Source organism: Hyperolius riggenbachi, chromosome 6 (genome assembly GCF_040937935.1).
Source record: "Hyperolius riggenbachi isolate aHypRig1 chromosome 6, aHypRig1.pri, whole genome shotgun sequence".
Classification (NCBI taxonomy): domain Eukaryota; kingdom Metazoa; phylum Chordata; class Amphibia; order Anura; family Hyperoliidae; genus Hyperolius; species Hyperolius riggenbachi.
In genome coordinates, this window is record NC_090651.1 from 388990187 (window position 1) to 389013325 (window position 23139).

The following is a 23139-nucleotide window of genomic DNA, read 5'->3' on the forward strand; positions in this document are numbered from 1 at the left end:
ATCAGACATACAGACAGTCCCTACTTACACACGACTATAGTTACAAATCAGACATACAGACAGTCCCTACTTACACACGACTATAGTTACAGATCAGACATACAGGCAGTCCCTACTTACACACGACTATAGTTACAAATCAGACATACAGGCAGTCCCTACTTACACACGACTATAGTTACAGATCAGACATACAGACAGTCCCTACTTACACACGACTATAGTTACAGATCAGACATACAGGCAGTCCCTACTTACACACGACTATAGTTACAAATCAGACATACAGGCAGTCCCTACTTACACACGACTATAGTTACAGATCAGACATACAGGCAGTCCCTACTTACACACGACTATAGTTACAAATCAGACATACAGACAGTCTCTACTTACACACGCCTATAGTTACAAATCAGACATACAGACAGTCCCCACTTACACACGACTATAGTTACAAATCAGACATACAGGCAGTCCCTACTTACACACGACTATAGTTACAAATCAGACATACAGACAGTCCCTACTTACACACGACTATAGTTACAAATCAGACATACAGACAGTCTCTACTTACACACGACTATAGTTACAGATCAGACATACAGACAGTCCCTACTTACACACGACTATAGTTACAGATCAGACATACAGGCAGTCCCTACTTACACATGACTATAGTTACAAATCAGACATACAGACAGTCCCTACTTACACACGACTATAGTTACAGATCAGACATACAGGCAGTCCCTACTTACACACGACTATAGTTACAAATCAGACATACAGACAGTCCCTACTTACACACGACTATAGTTACAGATCAGACATACAGGCAGTCCCTACTTACACACGACTATAGTTACAAATCAGACATACAGACAGTCCCTACTTACACACGACTATAGTTACAAATCAGACATACATACAGTCCCTACTTACACACGACTATAGTTACAAATCAGACATACAGACAGTCCCTACTTACACACGACTATAGTTACAAATCAGACAAACAGACAGTCCCTACTTACACACGACTATAGTTACAAATCAGACATACAGACAGTCCCTACTTACACACGACTATAGTTACAAATCAGACATACAGGCAGTCCCTACTTACAGACGACTATAGTTACAAATCAGACATATAGGCAGTCCCTACTTACACACGACTATAGTTACAAATCAGACATACAGGCAGTCCCTACTTACACACGACTATAGTTACAAATCAGACATACAGACAGTCCCTACTTACACACGACTATAGTTACAAATCAGACATACAGGCAGTCCCTACTTACACACGACTATAGTTACAAATCAGACATACAGGCAGTCCCTACTTACACACGACTATAGTTACAAATCAGACATACAGGCAGTCCCTACTTACACACAACTATAGTTACAAATCAGACATACAGGCAGTCCCTACTTACACACAACTATAGTTACAAATCAGACATACAGGCAGTCCCTACTTACAAACGACTATAGTTACAAATCAGACATACAGGCAGTCCCTACTTACACACGACTATAGTTACAAATCAGACATACAGACAGTCTCTACTTACACACGACTATAGTTACAAATCAGACATACAGACAGTCCCTACTTACACACGACTATAGTTACAAATCAGACATACAGGCAGTCCCTACTTACACACGACTATAGTTACAAATCAGACATACAGACAGTCTCTACTTACACACGACTATAGTTACAGATCAGACATACAGGCAGTCCCTACTTACACACGACTATAGTTACAGATCAGACATACAGGCAGTCCCTACTTACACACGACTATAGTTACAAATCAGACATACAGGCAGTCCCTACTTACAAACGACTATAGTTACAAATCAGACATACAGGCAGTCCCTACTTACACACGACTATAGTTACAAATCAGACATACAGGCAGTCCCTACTTACACACGACTATAGTTACAAATCAGACATACAGGCAGTCCCTACTTACACATGACTATAGTTACAAATCAGACATACAGGCAGTCCCTACTTACACAAGACTATAGTTACAAATCAGACATACAGACAGTCTCTACTTACACACGACTATAGTTACAAATCAGACATACAGACAGTCCCTACTTACACACGACTATAGTTACAAATCAGACATACAGGCAGTCCCTACTTACACACAACTATAGTTACAAATCAGACATACAGGCAGTCCCTACTTACACACGACTATAGTTACAAATCAGACATACAGGCAGTCCCTACTTACACACGACTATAGTTACAAATCAGACATACAGGCAGTCCCTACTTACAAACGACTATAGTTACAAATCAGACATACAGGCAGTCCCTACTTACACACGACTATAGTTACAAATCAGACATACAGACAGTCTCTACTTACACACGACTATAGTTACAAATCAGACATACAGACAGTCCCTACTTACACACGACTATAGTTACAAATCAGACATACAGGCAGTCCCTACTTACACACGACTATAGTTACAAATCAGACATACAGACAGTCTCTACTTACACACGACTATAGTTACAGATCAGACATACAGGCAGTCCCTACTTACACATGACTATAGTTACAGATCAGACATACAGGCAGTCCCTACTTACACACGACTATAGTTACAAATCAGACATACAGGCAGTCCCCACTTACATACGACTATAGTTACAAATCAGACATACAGGCAGTCCCTACTTACACACGACTATAGTTACAGATCAGACATACAGACAGTCCCTACTTACACACGACTATAGTTACAAATCAGACATACAGGCAGTCCCTACTTACACACGACTATAGTTACAAATCAGACATACAGACAGTCTCTACTTACACACGACTATAGTTACAGATCAGACATACAGGCAGTCCCTACTTACACACGACTATAGTTACAGATCAGACATACAGGCAGTCCCTACTTACACACGACTATAGTTACAAATCAGACATACAGGCAGTCCCCACTTACACACGACTATAGTTACAAATCAGACATACAGACAGTCTCTACTTACACACGACTATAGTTACAGATCAGACATACAGGCAGTCCCTACTTACACACGACTATAGTTACAAATCAGACATACAGACAGTCTCTACTTACACACGACTATAGTTACAAATCAGACATACAGACAGTCCCTACTTACACACGACTATAGTTACAGATCAGACATACAGGCAGTCCCTACTTACACACGACTATAGTTACAAATCAGACATACAGACAGTCCCTACTTACACACGACTATAGTTACAAATCAGACATACAGGCAGTCCCTACTTACACACGACTATAGTTACAGATCAGACATACAGGCAGTCCCTACTTACACACGACTATAGTTACAAATCAGACATACAGACAGTCCCTACTTACACACGACTATAGTTACAAATCAGACATACAGACAGTCTCTACTTACACACGCCTATAGTTACAAATCAGACATACAGACAGTCCCTACTTACACACGACTATAGTTACAAATCAGACATACAGGCAGTCCCTACTTACACACGACTATAGTTACAAATCAGACATACAGACAGTCCCTACTTACACACGACTATAGTTACAAATCAGACATACAGACAGTCTCTACTTACACACGACTATAGTTACAGATCAGACATACAGACAGTCCCTACTTACACACGACTATAGTTACAGATCAGACATACAGGCAGTCCCTACTTACACATGACTATAGTTACAAATCAGACATACAGACAGTCCCTACTTACACACGACTATAGTTACAGATCAGACATACAGGCAGTCCCTACTTACACACGACTATAGTTACAAATCAGACATACAGACAGTCCCTACTTACACACGACTATAGTTACAGATCAGACATACAGGCAGTCCCTACTTACACACGACTATAGTTACAAATCAGACATACAGACAGTCCCTACTTACACACGACTATAGTTACAAATCAGACAAACAGACAGTCCCTACTTACACACGACTATAGTTACAAATCAGACATACAGACAGTCCCTACTTACACACGACTATTGTTACAAATCAGACATACAGGCAGTCCCTACTTACAGACGACTATAGTTACAAATCAGACATATAGGCAGTCCCTACTTACACACGACTATAGTTACAAATCAGACATACAGGCAGTCCCTACTTACACACGACTATAGTTACAAATCAGACATACAGACAGTCCCTACTTACACACGACTATAGTTACAAATCAGACATACAGGCAGTCCCTACTTACACACGACTATAGTTACAAATCAGACATACAGGCAGTCCCTACTTACACACGACTATAGTTACAAATCAGACATACAGGCAGTCCCTACTTACACACAACTATAGTTACAAATCAGACATACAGGCAGTCCCTACTTACACACAACTATAGTTACAAATCAGACATACAGGCAGTCCCTACTTACAAACGACTATAGTTACAAATCAGACATACAGGCAGTCCCTACTTACACACGACTATAGTTACAAATCAGACATACAGACAGTCTCTACTTACACACGACTATAGTTACAAATCAGACATACAGACAGTCCCTACTTACACACGACTATAGTTACAAATCAGACATACAGGCAGTCCCTACTTACACACGACTATAGTTACAAATCAGACATACAGACAGTCTCTACTTACACACGACTATAGTTACAGATCAGACATACAGGCAGTCCCTACTTACACACGACTATAGTTACAGATCAGACATACAGGCAGTCCCTACTTACACACGACTATAGTTACAAATCAGACATACAGGCAGTCCCCACTTACACACGACTATAGTTACAAATCAGACATACAGACAGTCTCTACTTACACACGACTATAGTTACAGATCAGACATACAGACAGTCCCTACTTACACACGACTATAGTTACAAATCAGACATACAGGCAGTCCCTACTTACACACGACTATAGTTACAAATCAGACATACAGACAGTCTCTACTTACACACGACTATAGTTACAGATCAGACATACAGGCAGTCCCTACTTACACACGACTATAGTTACAGATCAGACATACAGGCAGTCCCTACTTACACACGACTATAGTTACAAATCAGACATACAGGCAGTCCCCACTTACACACGACTATAGTTACAAATCAGACATACAGACAGTCTCTACTTACACACGACTATAGTTACAGATCAGACATACAGGCAGTCCCTACTTACACACGACTATAGTTACAAATCAGACATACAGACAGTCTCTACTTACACACGACTATAGTTACAAATCAGACATACAGACAGTCCCTACTTACACACGACTATAGTTACAGATCAGACATACAGGCAGTCCCTACTTACACACGACTATAGTTACAAATCAGACATACAGGCAGTCCCTACTTACACACGACTATAGTTACAGATCAGACATACAGACAGTCCCTACTTACACACGACTATAGTTACAGATCAGACATACAGGCAGTCCCTACTTACACACGACTATAGTTACAAATCAGACATACAGGCAGTCCCTACTTACACACGACTATAGTTACAGATCAGACATACAGGCAGTCCCTACTTACACACGACTATAGTTACAAATCAGACATACAGACAGTCTCTACTTACACACGCCTATAGTTACAAATCAGACATACAGACAGTCCCTACTTACACACGACTATAGTTACAAATCAGACATACAGGCAGTCCTTACTTACACACGACTATAGTTACAAATCAGACATACAGACAGTCCCTACTTACACACGACTATAGTTACAAATCAGACATACAGACAGTCTCTACTTACACACGACTATAGTTACAGATCAGACATACAGACAGTCCCTACTTACACACGACTATAGTTACAGATCAGACATACAGGCAGTCCCTACTTACACACGACTATAGTTACAAATCAGACATACAGACAGTCCCTACTTACACACGACTATAGTTACAGATCAGACATACAGGCAGTCCCTACTTACACACGACTATAGTTACAAATCAGACATACAGACAGTCCCTACTTACACACGACTATAGTTACAGATCAGACATACAGGCAGTCCCTACTTACACACGACTATAGTTACAAATCAGACATACAGACAGTCCCTACTTACACACGACTATAGTTACAAATCAGACATACATACAGTCCCTACTTACACACGACTATAGTTACAAATCAGACATACAGACAGTCCCTACTTACACACGACTATAGTTACAAATCAGACAAACAGACAGTCCCTACTTACACACGACTATAGTTACAAATCAGACATACAGACAGTCCCTACTTACACACGACTATAGTTACAAATCAGACATACAGGCAGTCCCTACTTACAGACGACTATAGTTACAAATCAGACATATAGGCAGTCCATACTTACACACGACTATAGTTACAAATCAGACATACAGGCAGTCCCTACTTACACACGACTATAGTTACAAATCAGACATACAGACAGTCCCTACTTACACACGACTATAGTTACAAATCAGACATACAGGCAGTCCCTACTTACACACGACTATAGTTACAAATCAGACATACAGGCAGTCCCTACTTACACACGACTATAGTTACAAATCAGACATACAGGCAGTCCCTACTTACACACAACTATAGTTACAAATCAGACATACAGGCAGTCCCTACTTACACACAACTATAGTTACAAATCAGACATACAGGCAGTCCCTACTTACAAACGACTATAGTTACAAATCAGACATACAGGCAGTCCCTACTTACACACGACTATAGTTACTGATCAGACATACAGGCAGTCCCTACTTACACACGACTATAGTTACAAATCAGACATACAGGCAGTCCCTACTTACAAACGACTATAGTTACAAATCAGACATACAGGCAGTCCCTACTTACACACGATTATAGTTACAAATCAGACATACAGGCAGTCCCTACTTACACACGACTATAGTTACAAATCAGACATACAGACAGTCCCTACTTACACACGCCTATAGTTACAAATCAGACATACAGACAGTCTCTACTTACACACGACTATAGTTACAAATCAGACATACAGACAGTCTCTACTTACACACGACTATAGTTACAAATCAGACATACAGACAGTCCCTACTTACACACGACTTTAGTTACAAATCAGACATACAGGCAGTCCCTACTTACACACGACTATAGTTACAGATCAGACATACAGACAGTCCCTACTTACACACGATTATAGTTACAAATCAGACATACAGACAGTCTCTACTTACACACGACTATAGTTACAAATCAGACATACAGGCAGTCCCTACTTACACACGACTATAGTTACAAATCAGACATACAGACAGTCCCTACTTACACACGACTATAGTTACAAATCAGACATACAGACAGTCTCTACTTACACACGACTATAGTTACAGATCAGACATACAGACAGTCCCTACTTACACACGACTATAGTTACAGATCAGACATACAGGCAGTCCCTACTTACACACGACTATAGTTACAAATCAGACATACAGACAGTCCCTACTTACACACGACTATAGTTACAGATCAGACATACAGGCAGTCCCTACTTACACACGACTATAGTTACAAATCAGACATACAGACAGTCCCTACTTACACACGACTATAGTTACAGATCAGACATACAGGCAGTCCCTACTTACACACGACTATAGTTACAAATCAGACATACAGACAGTCCCTACTTACACACGACTATAGTTACAAATCAGACATGCATACAGTCCCTACTTACACACGACTATAGTTACAAATCAGACATACAGACAGTCCCTACTTACACACGACTATAGTTACAAATCAGACAAACAGACAGTCCCTACTTACACACGACTATAGTTACAAATCAGACATACAGACAGTCCCTACTTACACACGACTATAGTTACAAATCAGACATACAGGCAGTCCCTACTTACAGACGACTATAGTTACAAATCAGACATATAGGCAGTCCCTACTTACACACGACTATAGTTACAAATCAGACATACAGGCAGTCCCTACTTACACACGACTATAGTTACAAATCAGACATACAGACAGTCCCTACTTACACACGACTATAGTTACAAATCAGACATACAGGCAGTCCCTACTTACACACGACTATAGTTACAAATCAGACATACAGGCAGTCCCTACTTACACACGACTATAGTTACAAATCAGACATACAGGCAGTCCCTACTTACACACAACTATAGTTACAAATCAGACATACAGGCAGTCCCTACTTACACACAACTATAGTTACAAATCAGACATACAGGCAGTCCCTACTTACAAACGACTATAGTTACAAATCAGACATACAGGCAGTCCCTACTTACACACGACTATAGTTACAGATCAGACATACAGGCAGTCCCTACTTACACACGACTATAGTTACAAATCAGACATACAGGCAGTCCCTACTTACAAACGACTATAGTTACAAATCAGACATACAGGCAGTCCCTACTTACACACGATTATAGTTACAAATCAGACATACAGACAGTCTCTACTTACACACGACTATAGTTACAAATCAGACATACAGACAGTCCCTACTTACACACGACTTTAGTTACAAATCAGACATACAGGCAGTCCCTACTTACACACGACTATAGTTACAGATCAGACATACAGACAGTCCCTACTTACACACGATTATAGTTACAAATCAGACATACAGACAGTCTCTACTTACACACGACTATAGTTACAAATCAGACATACAGGCAGTCCCTACTTACACACGACTATAGTTACAAATCAGACATACAGACAGTCTCTACTTACACACGACTATAGTTACAAATCAGACATACAGACAGTCCCTACTTACACACGACTATAGTTACAGATCAGACATACAGACAGTCCCTACTTACACACGACTATAGTTACAAATCAGACATACAGACAGTCTCTACTTACACACGACTATAGTTACAAATCAGACATACAGGCAGTCCCTACTTACACACGACTATAGTAACAGATAAGTAGAGACTGTCTGTATGTCTGATTTGTAACTATAGTCGTGTGTAAGTAGGGACTGTCTGTATGTCTGATTTGTAACTATAGTCGTGTGTAAGTAGGGACTGTCTGTATGTCTAATTTGTAACTATAGTCGTGTGTAAGTAGGGACTGCCTGTATGTCTGATTTGTTACTATAGTCGTGTGTAAGTAGAGACTGTCTGTATGTCTGATTTGTAACTATAATCGTGTGTAAGTAGGGACTGTCTGTATGTCTGATTTGTAACTATAGTCGTGTGTAAGTAGGGACTGCCTGTATGTCTGATTTGTAACTATAGTCGTGTGTAAGTAGGGACTGCCTGTATGTCTGATCTGTAACTATAGTCGTGTGTAAGTAGGGACTGCCTGTATGTCTGATTTGTAACTATAATCGTGTGTAAGTAGGGACTGTCTGTATGTCTGATTTGTAACTATAGTCGTGTGTAAGTAGGGACTGTCTGTATGTCTGATTTGTAACTATAATCGTGTGTAAGTAGGGACTGTCTGTATGTCTGATTTGTAACTATAGTCGTAGACTATAGTTACAAATCAGACATACAGACAGTCCCTACTTACACACGATTATAGTTACAAATCAGACATACAGACAGTCTCTACTTACACACGACTATAGTAACAAATCAGACATACAGGCAGTCCCTACTTACACACGACTATAGTTACAAATTAGACATACAGACAGTCCCTACTTACACACGACTATAGTTACAAATCAGACATACAGACAGTCCCTACTTACACACGACTATAGTTACAAATCAGACATACAGACAGTCTCTACTTACACACGACTATAGTTACAAATCAGACATACAGACAGTCCCTACTTACACACGACTATAGTTACAAATTAGACATACAGACAGTCCCTACTTACACACGACTATAGTTACAAATCAGACATACAGGCAGTCCCTACTTACACACGACTATAGTTACAAATCAGACATACAGACAGTCCCTACTTACACACGACTATAGTTACAAATCAGACATACAGACAGTCTCTACTTACACACGACTATAGTTACAGATCAGACATACAGACAGTCCCTACTTACACACGACTATAGTTACAGATCAGACATACAGGCAGTCCCTACTTACACACGACTATAGTTACAAATCAGACATACAGACAGTCCCTACTTACACACGACTATAGTTACAGATCAGACATACAGGCAGTCCCTACTTACACACGACTATAGTTACAAATCAGACATACAGACAGTCCCTACTTACACACGACTATAGTTACAGATCAGACATACAGGCAGTCCCTACTTACACACGACTATAGTTACAAATCAGACATACAGACAGTCCCTACTTACACACGACTATAGTTACAAATCAGACATACAGACAGTCTCTACTTACACACGACTATAGTAACAAATCAGACATACAGGCAGTCCCTACTTACACACGACTATAGTTACAAATCAGACATACAGACAGTCCCTACTTACACACGACTATAGTTACAAATCAGACATACAGACAGTCCCTACTTACACACGACTATAGTTACAGATCAGACATACAGGCAGTCCCTACTTACACACGATTATAGTTACAAATCAGACATACAGACAGTCTCTACTTACACACGACTATAGTTACAAATTAGACATACAGACAGTCCCTACTTACACACGACTATAGTTACAAATCAGACATACAGACAGTCCCTACTTACACACGATTATAGTTACAAATCAGACATACAGGCAGTCCCTACTTACACACGACTATAGTTACAAATCAGACATACAGACAGTCCCTACTTACACACGATTATAGTTACAAATCAGACATACAGACAGTCCCTACTTGCACACGACTATAGTTACAAATCAGACATACAGACAGTCCCTACTTACACACGATTATAGTTACAAATCAGACATACAGACAGTCTCTACTTACACACGACTATAGTAACAAATCAGACATACAGGCAGTCCCTACTTACACACGACTATAGTTACAAATTAGACATACAGACAGTCCCTACTTACACACGACTATAGTTACAAATCAGACATACAGACAGTCCCTACTTACACACGACTATAGTTACAAATCAGACATACAGACAGTCCCTACTTACACACGACTATAGTTACAAATTAGACATACAGACAGTCCCTACTTACACACGACTAAGGTTACAAATCAGACATACAGACAGTCCCTACTTACACACGACTAAGGTTACAAATCAGACATACAGACAGTCCCTACTTACACACGACTATAGTTACAAATTAGACATACAGACAGTCCCTACTTACACACGACTATAGTTACAAATCAGACATACAGACAGTCTCTACTTACACACGACTATAGTTACAGATCAGACATACAGGCAGTCCCTACTTACACACGACTATAGTTACAAATTAGACATACAGACAGTCCCTACTTACACACGACTAAGGTTACAAATCAGACATACAGAGTTGTCTTCATGCACAAAATATACAATATTGGTGTTATTACTTGTTGTTGTTACACGTTGCAATATTTTATAAACGGTATAAGTAGTTTACAACCGATTAAAAGCATGTGGAAAACCCCATAAAACATAATTTATACTGTAGGTCCAAATCCAGAGGTGTTTGAAATAAAATACAGGAGCTGTATGTAAGTAGGGGACCATCAATTTACACCCAATCTCCAAGTACAGAAGCTGTGTGTAAGTAGGGGACCATCAATTTACACCCAATCTCCCAGTACAGGAGCTGTATGCAAGTAGGGGACCATACACTTACACACGATCTCCCGCAGACGTCCTGTGCCCGCGCCGGTCCGCACCGATCCTCCGTTTCCCCGCCACCTGCGCTGCCCTCGCCGCACGTGTCCCTACTTACAAACGACTATAGTTACAAATCAGACATACAGGCAGTCCCTACTTACACACGACTATAGTTACAAATCAGACATACAGGCAGTCCCTACTTACACACGACTATAGTTACAAATCAGACATACAGGCAGTCCCTACTTACACATGACTATAGTTACAAATCAGACATACAGGCAGTCCCTACTTACACAAGACTATAGTTACAAATCAGACATACAGACAGTCTCTACTTACACACGACTATAGTTACAAATCAGACATACAGACAGTCCCTACTTACACACGACTATAGTTACAAATTAGACATACAGACAGTCCCTACTTACACACGACTATAGTTACAAATCAGACATACAGGCAGTCCCTACTTACACACGACTATAGTTACAAATCAGACATACAGACAGTCCCTACTTACACACGACTATAGTTACAAATCAGACATACAGACAGTCTCTACTTACACACGACTATAGTTACAGATCAGACATACAGACAGTCCCTACTTACACACGACTATAGTTACAGATCAGACATACAGGCAGTCCCTACTTACACACGACTATAGTTACAAATCAGACATACAGACAGTCCCTACTTACACACGACTATAGTTACAGATCAGACATACAGGCAGTCCCTACTTACACACGACTATAGTTACAAATCAGACATACAGACAGTCCCTACTTACACACGACTATAGTTACAGATCAGACATACAGGCAGTCCCTACTTACACACGACTATAGTTACAAATCAGACATACAGACAGTCCCTACTTACACACGACTATAGTTACAAATCAGACATACAGACAGTCTCTACTTACACACGACTATAGTAACAAATCAGACATACAGGCAGTCCCTACTTACACACGACTATAGTTACAAATCAGACATACAGACAGTCCCTACTTACACACGACTATAGTTACAAATCAGACATACAGACAGTCCCTACTTACACACGACTATAGTTACAGATCAGACATACAGGCAGTCCCTACTTACACACGATTATAGTTACAAATCAGACATACAGACAGTCTCTACTTACACACGACTATAGTTACAAATTAGACATACAGACAGTCCCTACTTACACACGACTATAGTTACAAATCAGACATACAGACAGTCCCTACTTACACACGATTATAGTTACAAATCAGACATACAGGCAGTCCCTACTTACACACGACTATAGTTACAAATCAGACATACAGACAGTCCCTACTTACACACGATTATAGTTACAAATCAGACATACAGACAGTCCCTACTTACACACGACTATAGTTACAAATCAGACATACAGACAGTCCCTACTTACACACGATTATAGTTACAAATCAGACATACAGGCAGTCCCTACTTACACACGACTATAGTTACAGATCAGACATACAGGCAGTCCCTACTTACACACGACTATAGTTACAAATCAGACATACAGGCAGTCCCTACTTGCACACGACTATAGTTACAAATCAGACATACAGACAGTCCCTACTTACACACGATTATAGTTACAAATCAGACATACAGACAGTCTCTACTTACACACGACTATAGTAACAAATCAGACATACAGGCAGTCCCTACTTACACACGACTATAGTTACAAATTAGACATACAGACAGTCCCTACTTACACACGACTATAGTTACAAATCAGACATACAGACAGTCCCTACTTACACACGACTATAGTTACAAATCAGACATACAGACAGTCCCTACTTACACACGACTATAGTTACAAATTAGACATACAGACAGTCCCTACTTACACACGACTAAGGTTACAAATCAGACATACAGACAGTCCCTACTTACACACGACTAAGGTTACAAATCAGACATACAGACAGTCCCTACTTACACACGACTATAGTTACAAATTAGACACACAGACAGTCCCTACTTACACACGACTAAGGTTACAAATCAGACATACAGAGTTGTCTTCATGCACAAAATATACAATATTGGTGTTATTACTTGTTGTTGTTACACGTTGCAATATTTTATAAACGGTATAAGTAGTTTACAACCGATTAAAAGCATGTGGAAAACCCCATAAAACATAATTTATACTGTAGGTCCAAATCCAGAGGTGTTTGAAATAAAATACAGGAGCTGTATGTAAGTAGGGGACCATCAATTTAAACCCAATCTCCAAGTACAGAAGCTGTGTGTAAGTAGGGGACCATCAATTTACACCCAATCTCCCAGTACAGGAGCTGTATGCAAGTAGGGGACCATACACTTACACACGATCTCCCGCAGACGTCCTGTGCCCGCGCCGGTCCGCACCGATCCTCCGTTTCCCCGCCACCTGCGCTGCCCTCGCCGCACGTGTCCTCTCTCCCGCTGATGTCACCTGCAGTGTACTGGACACATGGTGTCTGCGGGGGCCGTTAGAAGCCCCAAGTAAGTCAAACTTTTTTTTAGTGCCCCTACAGTACCCTGTAAGTCTTGCTTTACTGCACCCCTAAATCTGGAGAACCAACTGACTGCAGCCCATAGTGGGAGAGATTACCTCCTCCTGTGTGTCCTGATGCTGCTCCTGTCCTCGCTGTGCCACACAGGGACTGTCAGTTCTTTGTATGTTCCAGTGTTCAAAGTTTCGTTTCTGTATAAATTCCTCCCCTTTCCTCTCCTGCCTGGCAGTGAGCGTAATATATTACTGTATAATCATAAGGAGGCTGGCTGAGGTGGATGAGGTGGGTGAGGTAAACAGTGGGACACTGTCTGTCTTGTGCGTCAGGCAGGGAGATGTTACACGTATTTCCCATCACAGAGCACAAGTTCTGATCTTTTATCTCTGTCCCTATTGGTTCAGCAAAAACTTCATCACTACTTATAGCAACCAAGTGCTAAATATATAAAGTTGTTTTTTGTTGTGATTTTTTTTCCACGGCAAACTAAACCTTCTTTAACCGCTTCCTGACCGCGCTGGTGAAATCTACGCCTTGATGGAACCTATTATTCCCGCAGGGCGTAGATTTCAATCCACCCCGCCGCACTCGCACTGACTGCCGCCATTCACCCGCCGCTGCTGCCCCCTCGCTCTGCCGTCGGTATGACAGCGGTAGTTCTTCACCTGTTAGGGTGAATGATCATTTCCAATCAATGGATCATTTCCAATCAATCATAACGATCGAGTTGAACGATTGGTCGCCTGTGGGATTGTATCGTTAATGGGCACATTTAAGCGTGTAATTTTATTTCTCGGTTTTCACCCATCGTCATCAATAATAATAATATCCCAGCCGGCCGCTGTGTGTCTGTAATTCCCTCCCCCATTTCTATCCGCTCTTCCTCATACAGGTTTAGGGGTACGAGCTCCAGACTTCCCACACTTATCTGCCTCTGGGTCATAGGGGACTAAGCTTTTATAGGCGACCCCCCCTTCCTGCGGCAGCCCCCCAAAGACCCCTTTTTCACCATTGACTTAGACAGGAACCATTTTCTAATCACTGCCAACTGTAGAATTTTAAACCAACAGTACCTAAAATTGGGCCAGATATTGCTGATGTTAATTAAAATAACCATATTATTATTATTATTATTATTATGTATTTATACAGCACTGACATCTTCTGCAGCACATTACAGAGTACATAGTCCTGTCACTGGCTGTCCTCAGAGGAGCTCACACTCTAATCCTACCATAGTCATATTCTAATGTCCTACTATATTATTATTATGTATTTATATAGCACTGACATCTTCTGCAGCACATTACAGAGTACATAGTCATGTCACTGACTGTCCTCAGAGGAGCTCACACTCTAATCCTACCATAGTCATAGTCTAATGTCCTACCATATTATTATTATGTATTTATATAGCACTGACATCTCCTGCAGCACATTACAGAGTACATAGTCATGTCACTGACTGTCCTCAGAGGAGCTCGCACTCTAATCCTACCATAGTCATAGTCTAATGTCCTACCATATTGTTATTATGTATTTATATAGCACTGACATCTTCTGCAGCACATTACAGAGTACATAGTCATGTCACTGACTGTCCTCAGAGGATCTCACACTCTAATCCTACCATAGTCATAGTCTAATGTCCTACCATATTATTATTATGTATTTATATAGCACTGACATCTCCTGCAGCACATTACAGAGTACATAGTCATGTCACTGACTGTCCTCAGAGGAGCTCACACTCTAATCCTACCATAGTCATAGTCTAATGTCCTACCATATTATTATTATGTATTTATATAGCACTGACATCTTCTGCAGCACATTACAGAGTACATAGTCATGTCACTGACTGTCCTCAGAGGAGCTCACACTCTAATCCTACCATAGTCATAGTCTAATGTCCTACCATATTATTATTATGTATTTATATAGCACTGACATCTCCTGCAGCACATTACAGAGTACATAGTCATGTCACTGACTGTCCTCAGAGGAGCTCGCACTCTAATCCTACCATAGTCATAGTCTAATGTCCTACCATATTGTTATTATGTATTTATATAGCACTGACATCTTCTGCAGCACATTACAGAGTACATAGTCATGTCACTGACTGTCCTCAGAGGATCTCACACTCTAATCCTACCATAGTCATAGTCTAATGTCCTACCATATTATTATTATGTATTTATATAGCACTGACATCTCCTGCAGCACATTACAGAGTACATAGTCATGTCACTGACTGTCCTCAGAGGAGCTCACACTCTAATCCTACCATAGTCATAGTCTAATGTCCTACCATATTATTATTATGTATTTATATAGCACTGACATCTCCTGCAGCACATTACAGAGTACATAGTCATGTCACTGACTGTCCTCAGAGGAGCTCACACTCTAATCCTACCATAGTCATAGTCTAATGTCCTACCATATTATTATTATGTATTTATATAGCACTGACATCTTCTGCAGCACATTACAGAGTACATAGTCATGTCACTGACTGTCCTCAGAGGATCTCACACTCTAATCCTACCATAGTCATAGTCTAATGTCCTACCATATTATTATTATGTATTTATATAGCACTGACATCTCCTGCAGCACATTACAGAGTACATAGTCATGTCACTGACTGTCCTCAGAGGAGCTCACACTCTAATCCTACCATAGTCATAGTCTAATGTCCTACCATATTATTATTATGTATTTATATAGCACTGACATCTTCTGCAGCACATTACAGAGTACATAGTCATGTCACTAACTGTCCTCAGAGGAGCTCACAATCTAATCCTACCATAGTCATAGTCTAATGTCCTACCATATTATTATTATGTATTTATATAGCACTGACATCTTCTGCAGCACATTACAGAGTACATAGTCATGTCACTAACTGTCCTCAGAGGAGCTCACAATCTAATCCTACCATAGTCATAGTCTAATGTCCTACCATATAATTATTATGTATTTATATAGCACTGACATCTTCTGCAGCACTTTACAGAGTACATAGTCATGTCACTGACTGTCCTCAGAGGATCTCACACTCTAATCCTACCATAGTCATAGTCTAATGTCCTACCATATTATTATTATGTATTTATATAGCACTGACATCTCCTGCAGCACATTACAGAGTACATAGTCATGTCACTGACTGTCCTCAGAGGAGCTCACACTCTAATCCTACCATAGTCATAGTGTAATGTCCTACCATATTATTATTATGTATTTATATAGCACTGACATCTCCTGCAGCACATTACAGAGTACATAGTCATGTCACTGACTGTCCTCAGAGGAGCTCACACTCTAATCCTACCATAGTCATAGTCTAATGTCCTACCATATTATTATTATGTATTTATATAGCACTGACATCTTTTGCAGCACATTACAGAGTACATAGTCATGTCACTGACTGTCCTCAGAGGAGCTCACAATCTAATCCTACCATAGTCATAGTCTAATGTCCTACCATATTATTATTATGTATTTATATTGCACTGACATCTTCTGCAGCACATTACAGAGTACATAGTCATGTCACTGACTGTCCTCAGAGGAGCTCACACTCTAATCCTACCATTGTCAGTCTAATGTCCTACCATATTATTATTATGTATTTATATAGCACTGACATCTTCTGCAGCACATTACAGAGTACATAGTCATGTCACTAACTGTCCTCAGAGGAGCTAACAATCTAATCCTACCATAGTCATAGTCTAATGTCCTACCATATTATTATTATGTATTTATATAGCACTGACATCTCCTGCAGCACATTACAGAGTACATAGTCATGTCACTGACTGTCCTCAGAGCTCACACTCTAATCCTACCATAGTCATAGTGTAATGTCCTACCATATTATTATTATGTATTTATATAGCACTGACATCTCCTGCAGCACTGTACAGAGTACATAGTCATATCACTGACTGTCCTCAGAGGAGCTCACAATCTAATCCTACCATAGTCCTAGTCTAATGTCCTACCATATTATTATTATGTATTTATATAGCACTGACATCTTCTGCAGCACATTACAGAGTACATAGTCATGTCACTAACTGTCCTCAGAGGAGCTCACACTCTAATCCTACCATAGTCATAGTGTAATGTCCTACCATATTATTATTATGTATTTATATAGCACTGACATCTTCTGCAGCACTTTACAGAGTACATAATCATGTCACTGACTTTCCCTTAGAGGAGCTCACACTCTAATCCTACCATAGTCATAGTCTAATGTCCTACCATATTATTATTATGTATTTATATAGCACTGACATCTCCTGCAGCACATTACAGAGTACATAGTCATGTCACTAACTGTCCTCAGAGGAGCTCACAATCTAATCCTACCATAGTCCTAGTCTAATGTCCTACCATATTATTATTATGTATTTATATAGCACTGACATCTTCTGCAGCACATTACAGAGTACATAGTCATGTCACTGACTGTCCTCAGAGGAGCTCACACTCTAATCCTACCATAGTCATAGTGTAATGTCCTACCATATTACTATTATGTATTTATATAGCACTGACATCTTCTGCAGCACATTACAGAGCACATAGTCATGTCACTGACTGTCCTCAGAGGAGCTCACACTCTAATCCTACCATAGTCATAGTGTAATGTCCTGCCATATTATTATTATGCATTTATATAGCACTGACATCTTCTGCAGCACATTACAGAGTACATAGTCATGTCACTGACTGTCCTCAGAGGAGCTCACACTCTAATCCTACCATAGTCATAGTCTAATGTCCTACCATATTATTATTATGTATTTATATAGCACTGACATCTTCTGCAGCACATTACAGAGTACATAGTCATGTCACTAACTGTCCTCAGAGGAGCTCACAATCTAATCCTACCATAGTCATAGTCTAATGTCCTACCATATAATTATTATGTATTTATATAGCACTGACATCTTCTGCAGCACTTTACAGAGTACATAGTCATGTCACTGACTGTCCTCAGAGGATCTCACACTCTAATCCTACCATAGTCATAGTCTAATGTCCTACCATATTATTATTATGTATTTATATAGCACTGACATCTCCTGCAGCACTTTACAGAGTACATAGTCATGTCACTGACTGTCCTCAGAGGAGCTCACACTCTAATCCTACCATAGTCATAGTGTAATGTCCTACCATATTATTATTATGTATTTATATAGCACTGACATCTCCTGCAGCACATTACAGAGTACATAGTCATGTCACTGACTGTCCTCAGAGGAGCTCACACTCTAATCCTACCATAGTCATAGTCTAATGTCCTACCATATTATTATTATATACTAGCTGATTGCCCGGCGTTGCACGGGTATGTATTTGGCTGGTGTTGGCTCCGCATACTTTTTCTAACCCTAACACACAATTACTCAATGACCAAGTTTGTGAGCTTTGCGGTCTTTGGTAAGAATAATTTGCATTGAAAGGAAAAAAATCTGAGTGGCTGTTTGTAGCTCCACCCCCTTTTCTGAATTTGAACTCCAGTCACCCAATAACCAACTGTACCAGGTTTGAGGCCTGTGCCATTGACAGTGCAAGAATGGCAGCAATTATATATTCCCCTTGAAAAGCAATAGGTGAAGTTTGATTCACTTTTGTAGGCTCCACCCACTTTTCTGAATATTAATCCCAGTCACCCAGTGACCAACTGTGCAAAGTTTAAGAACCCTACCATTAACAGTGTAAGAATGGCTGCAGTTTACATTTTCCCAGTGAAATTTGTATTTGTCTCCACCCATTGATGACCCGGCATTGCCCGGGAATGTATTTGACTGGTGTTGGCTCCGCCCACTATCTACCCCGAACGCACAAACACTAAATGATCAAGTTTGGGAGCTTTGGGGTCCTTGGCATCAATAATTTGTATATTCCAATAGAAATTAAACAAAACAGATTGGCTGTTTGTGGCTTCACCCCTTCTCCAGCATTTGAACCCCAGTCACCCAATGACCAACTGTAGCAGGTTTGAGGCCTCTGCAATTAAAATATTCCACTTGAAAATAAACAGGTGAATTTTGATTGGCTATTATAGGCTCCACCCACTTCCCTGAATATTAATCTGGACAAAGTTTGGGAACCCTGCCATAAACAGTAAAAATGGCTGCAGTTTACATTTTCCCAGTGAAATTTGGTTTTGGCTCCGCCCACTGTTTGTAATATGGACACACAGTCAATCAGTGACCAAGTTTGTGAGCTATCGGGTCCTTGGCATCAATAATTTGTATTTTCCCATGAAATGAAAGAAATCTGATTCACTGTTTGTGGCTCTGCCCCCTTTTCTAAATTTGAACCCCAGTGACCCAATTACCAACTGTACCAGGTCAGAGGCTTGTGCCATTAACAGTGCAAGAATTGCAGCAATTTTAATATTCTCCTTGAAAAGCGACATGTAATTTCTGATTGGCATTTTTAGGCTCCACCCACTTTTCTGAATATTAATCCCAGTCACCCAGTAACCAGCTGTGCAAAGTTTGGGAACCCTGCCATTAAAAGTGAAGAAAGGCTGCAGTTTACAATTTCCCAGAAAAATATGTTTTTAACTCCACCCACTTTTTGTAACCTTGACACACAGTCACTCAATGACCAAGTTTGTGAGCTTTTGGGTTCCTGGCATCAAAATTGTGTGAATGGAAGCAGTTTATCCAGCAAAGAAATCTGGCTGTTTGTGGCTCCACCCCTTTACTGAATTTGAACCCCAGTCACTTAACGACCAACTGTACCAGGTTTGAGGCCTCTGCCATTAACAGTGTAAGAATGACTGCAGTTTCAATATTCCCCTTGAAAATCAATAGGTGAATTTTGATTGGCTCTTGTAGGCCCCACCTACTTTTCCAAATATTAATCCTAGTCACCCAATGACCAACTGTGCAAAGTTTGAGAACCCTGCCAATAACAGTGTAAGAAAAGCAGTTTATCCAGCAAGGAAATCTGATTGGATGTTTGTGGCTCTGCCCATTTAGTGAATTTGAACCTCAGTCACCCAATGACCGACTGTAGCAAGTTTGAAGCCTCTGTCATTAAAAGTGTAAGAATGGCAGCAGTTTAAATATTCCCCTTGAAAATCAATAGGTGAATTTTGATTGGCTGTTGTAGGCTCCACCCACTTTCTTGAATCTTAATCGCATTCACCCAGTGACCAACTGTGGCAAGTTTGAGAACTCTGTGATTAACAGTCTAAGAATGGCTGCAGTTTATATTTTCCCATTTAAAATGAATGGCTGAAATTTGATTGGCTGTTTTATGCTCCGCCCACTTTTTCTGTATTTGTAACCTCGGTCACCAAGTGACCCACTGTGTCAAGTGTGGGGACTCTGGCTTGAATACTGCGAGAATGGCAGCCTTTTCCATTTTTTCCATTGACTTGAATGGGTGAAATCTGATTTGCTGTTTGTAGCTCCGCCCACGTGTTCAGGGGGGCCGCGAGACCCCCCAGAACATATCATCCCAGGTAGTAAGGGATCTGCATACCAAGTTTCGTTCAAATCGGTCAAGGCGTTTTCGAGTGATCGCGACACACACACACACACACACACACACGCACGCACGCACGCACGCACGCACGCACGCACGCACGCACGCACGCACGCACGCACGCACACACACACACACACACACACACACACACACACACACACACACACACACACACACACACACACACACACACACGATTTTATATATATAGATTTATATAGCACTGACATCTCCTGCAGCACATTACAGAGTACATAGTCATGTCACTGACTGTCCTCAGAGGAGCTCACACTCTAATCCTACCATAGTCATAGTATAATGTCTTACCATATTATTATTATGTATTTATATAGCACTGACATCTCCTGCAGCACATTATAGAGTACATAGTCATGTCACTGACTGTCCTCAGAGGAGCTCACACTCTAATCCTACCATAGTCATAGTCTAATGTCCTACCATATTATTATTATGTATTTATATAGCCCTGACATCCTCTGCAGCACATTACAGAGTACATAGTCATGTCACTGACTGTCCTCAGAGGAGCTCACACTCTAATCCTACCATAGTCATAGTCTAATGTCCTACCATATTATTATTATGTATTTATATAGCACTGACATCTTCTGCAGCACATTACAGAGTACATAGTCATGTCACTGACTGTCCTCAGAGGAGCTCACACTCTAATCCTACCATAGTCATAGTGTAATGTCCTACCATATTATTATTATGTATTTATATAGCACTGACATCTTCTGCAGCACATTACAGAGTACATAGTCATGTCACTGACTGTCCTCAGAGGAGCTCACACTCTAATCCTACCATAGTCATAGTATAATGTCTTACCATATTATTATTATGTATTTATATAGCACTGACATCTCCTGCAGCACATTATAGAGTACATAGTCATGTCACTGACTGTCCTCAGAGGAGCTCACACTCTAATCCTACCATAGTCATAGTCTAATGTCCTACCATATTATTATTATGTATTTATATAGCCCTGACATCCTCTGCAGCACATTACAGAGTACATAGTCATGTCACTGACTGTCCTCAGAGGAGCTCACACTCTAATCCTACCATAGTCATAGTCTAAT

At 40.4% G+C, this 23139-nt stretch overlaps 2 protein-coding genes across 3 annotated transcripts in view; one reads left to right on the forward strand and one right to left on the reverse strand.

Annotated features, from left to right (window-relative positions):
- LOC137522003 (interferon-inducible GTPase 5-like) overlaps positions 1–21187 on the reverse strand; it is a 50869-nt gene extending 29682 nt beyond the window's left edge. Inside the window, exon 1 of one of the 2 annotated variants that reach the window (XM_068242008.1) lies at positions 21104–21187. The gene's annotated coding sequence lies outside the window, so the exon portion shown is untranslated. Of the gene's footprint in view, positions 1–14577; positions 14636–21103 lie in introns of those variants that run through there. The other variant, XM_068242006.1, reaches the window with a different exon arrangement.
- A 99-nt stretch (positions 21188–21286) lies between these two features.
- The window catches only part of TMEM143 (transmembrane protein 143), a 39934-nt gene continuing 38081 nt past the window's right edge, over positions 21287–23139 (forward strand). The window contains exon 1 of the mRNA XM_068242011.1: positions 21287–21345. The gene's annotated coding sequence lies outside the window, so the exon portion shown is untranslated. The remainder of the gene's footprint in view (positions 21346–23139) is intronic.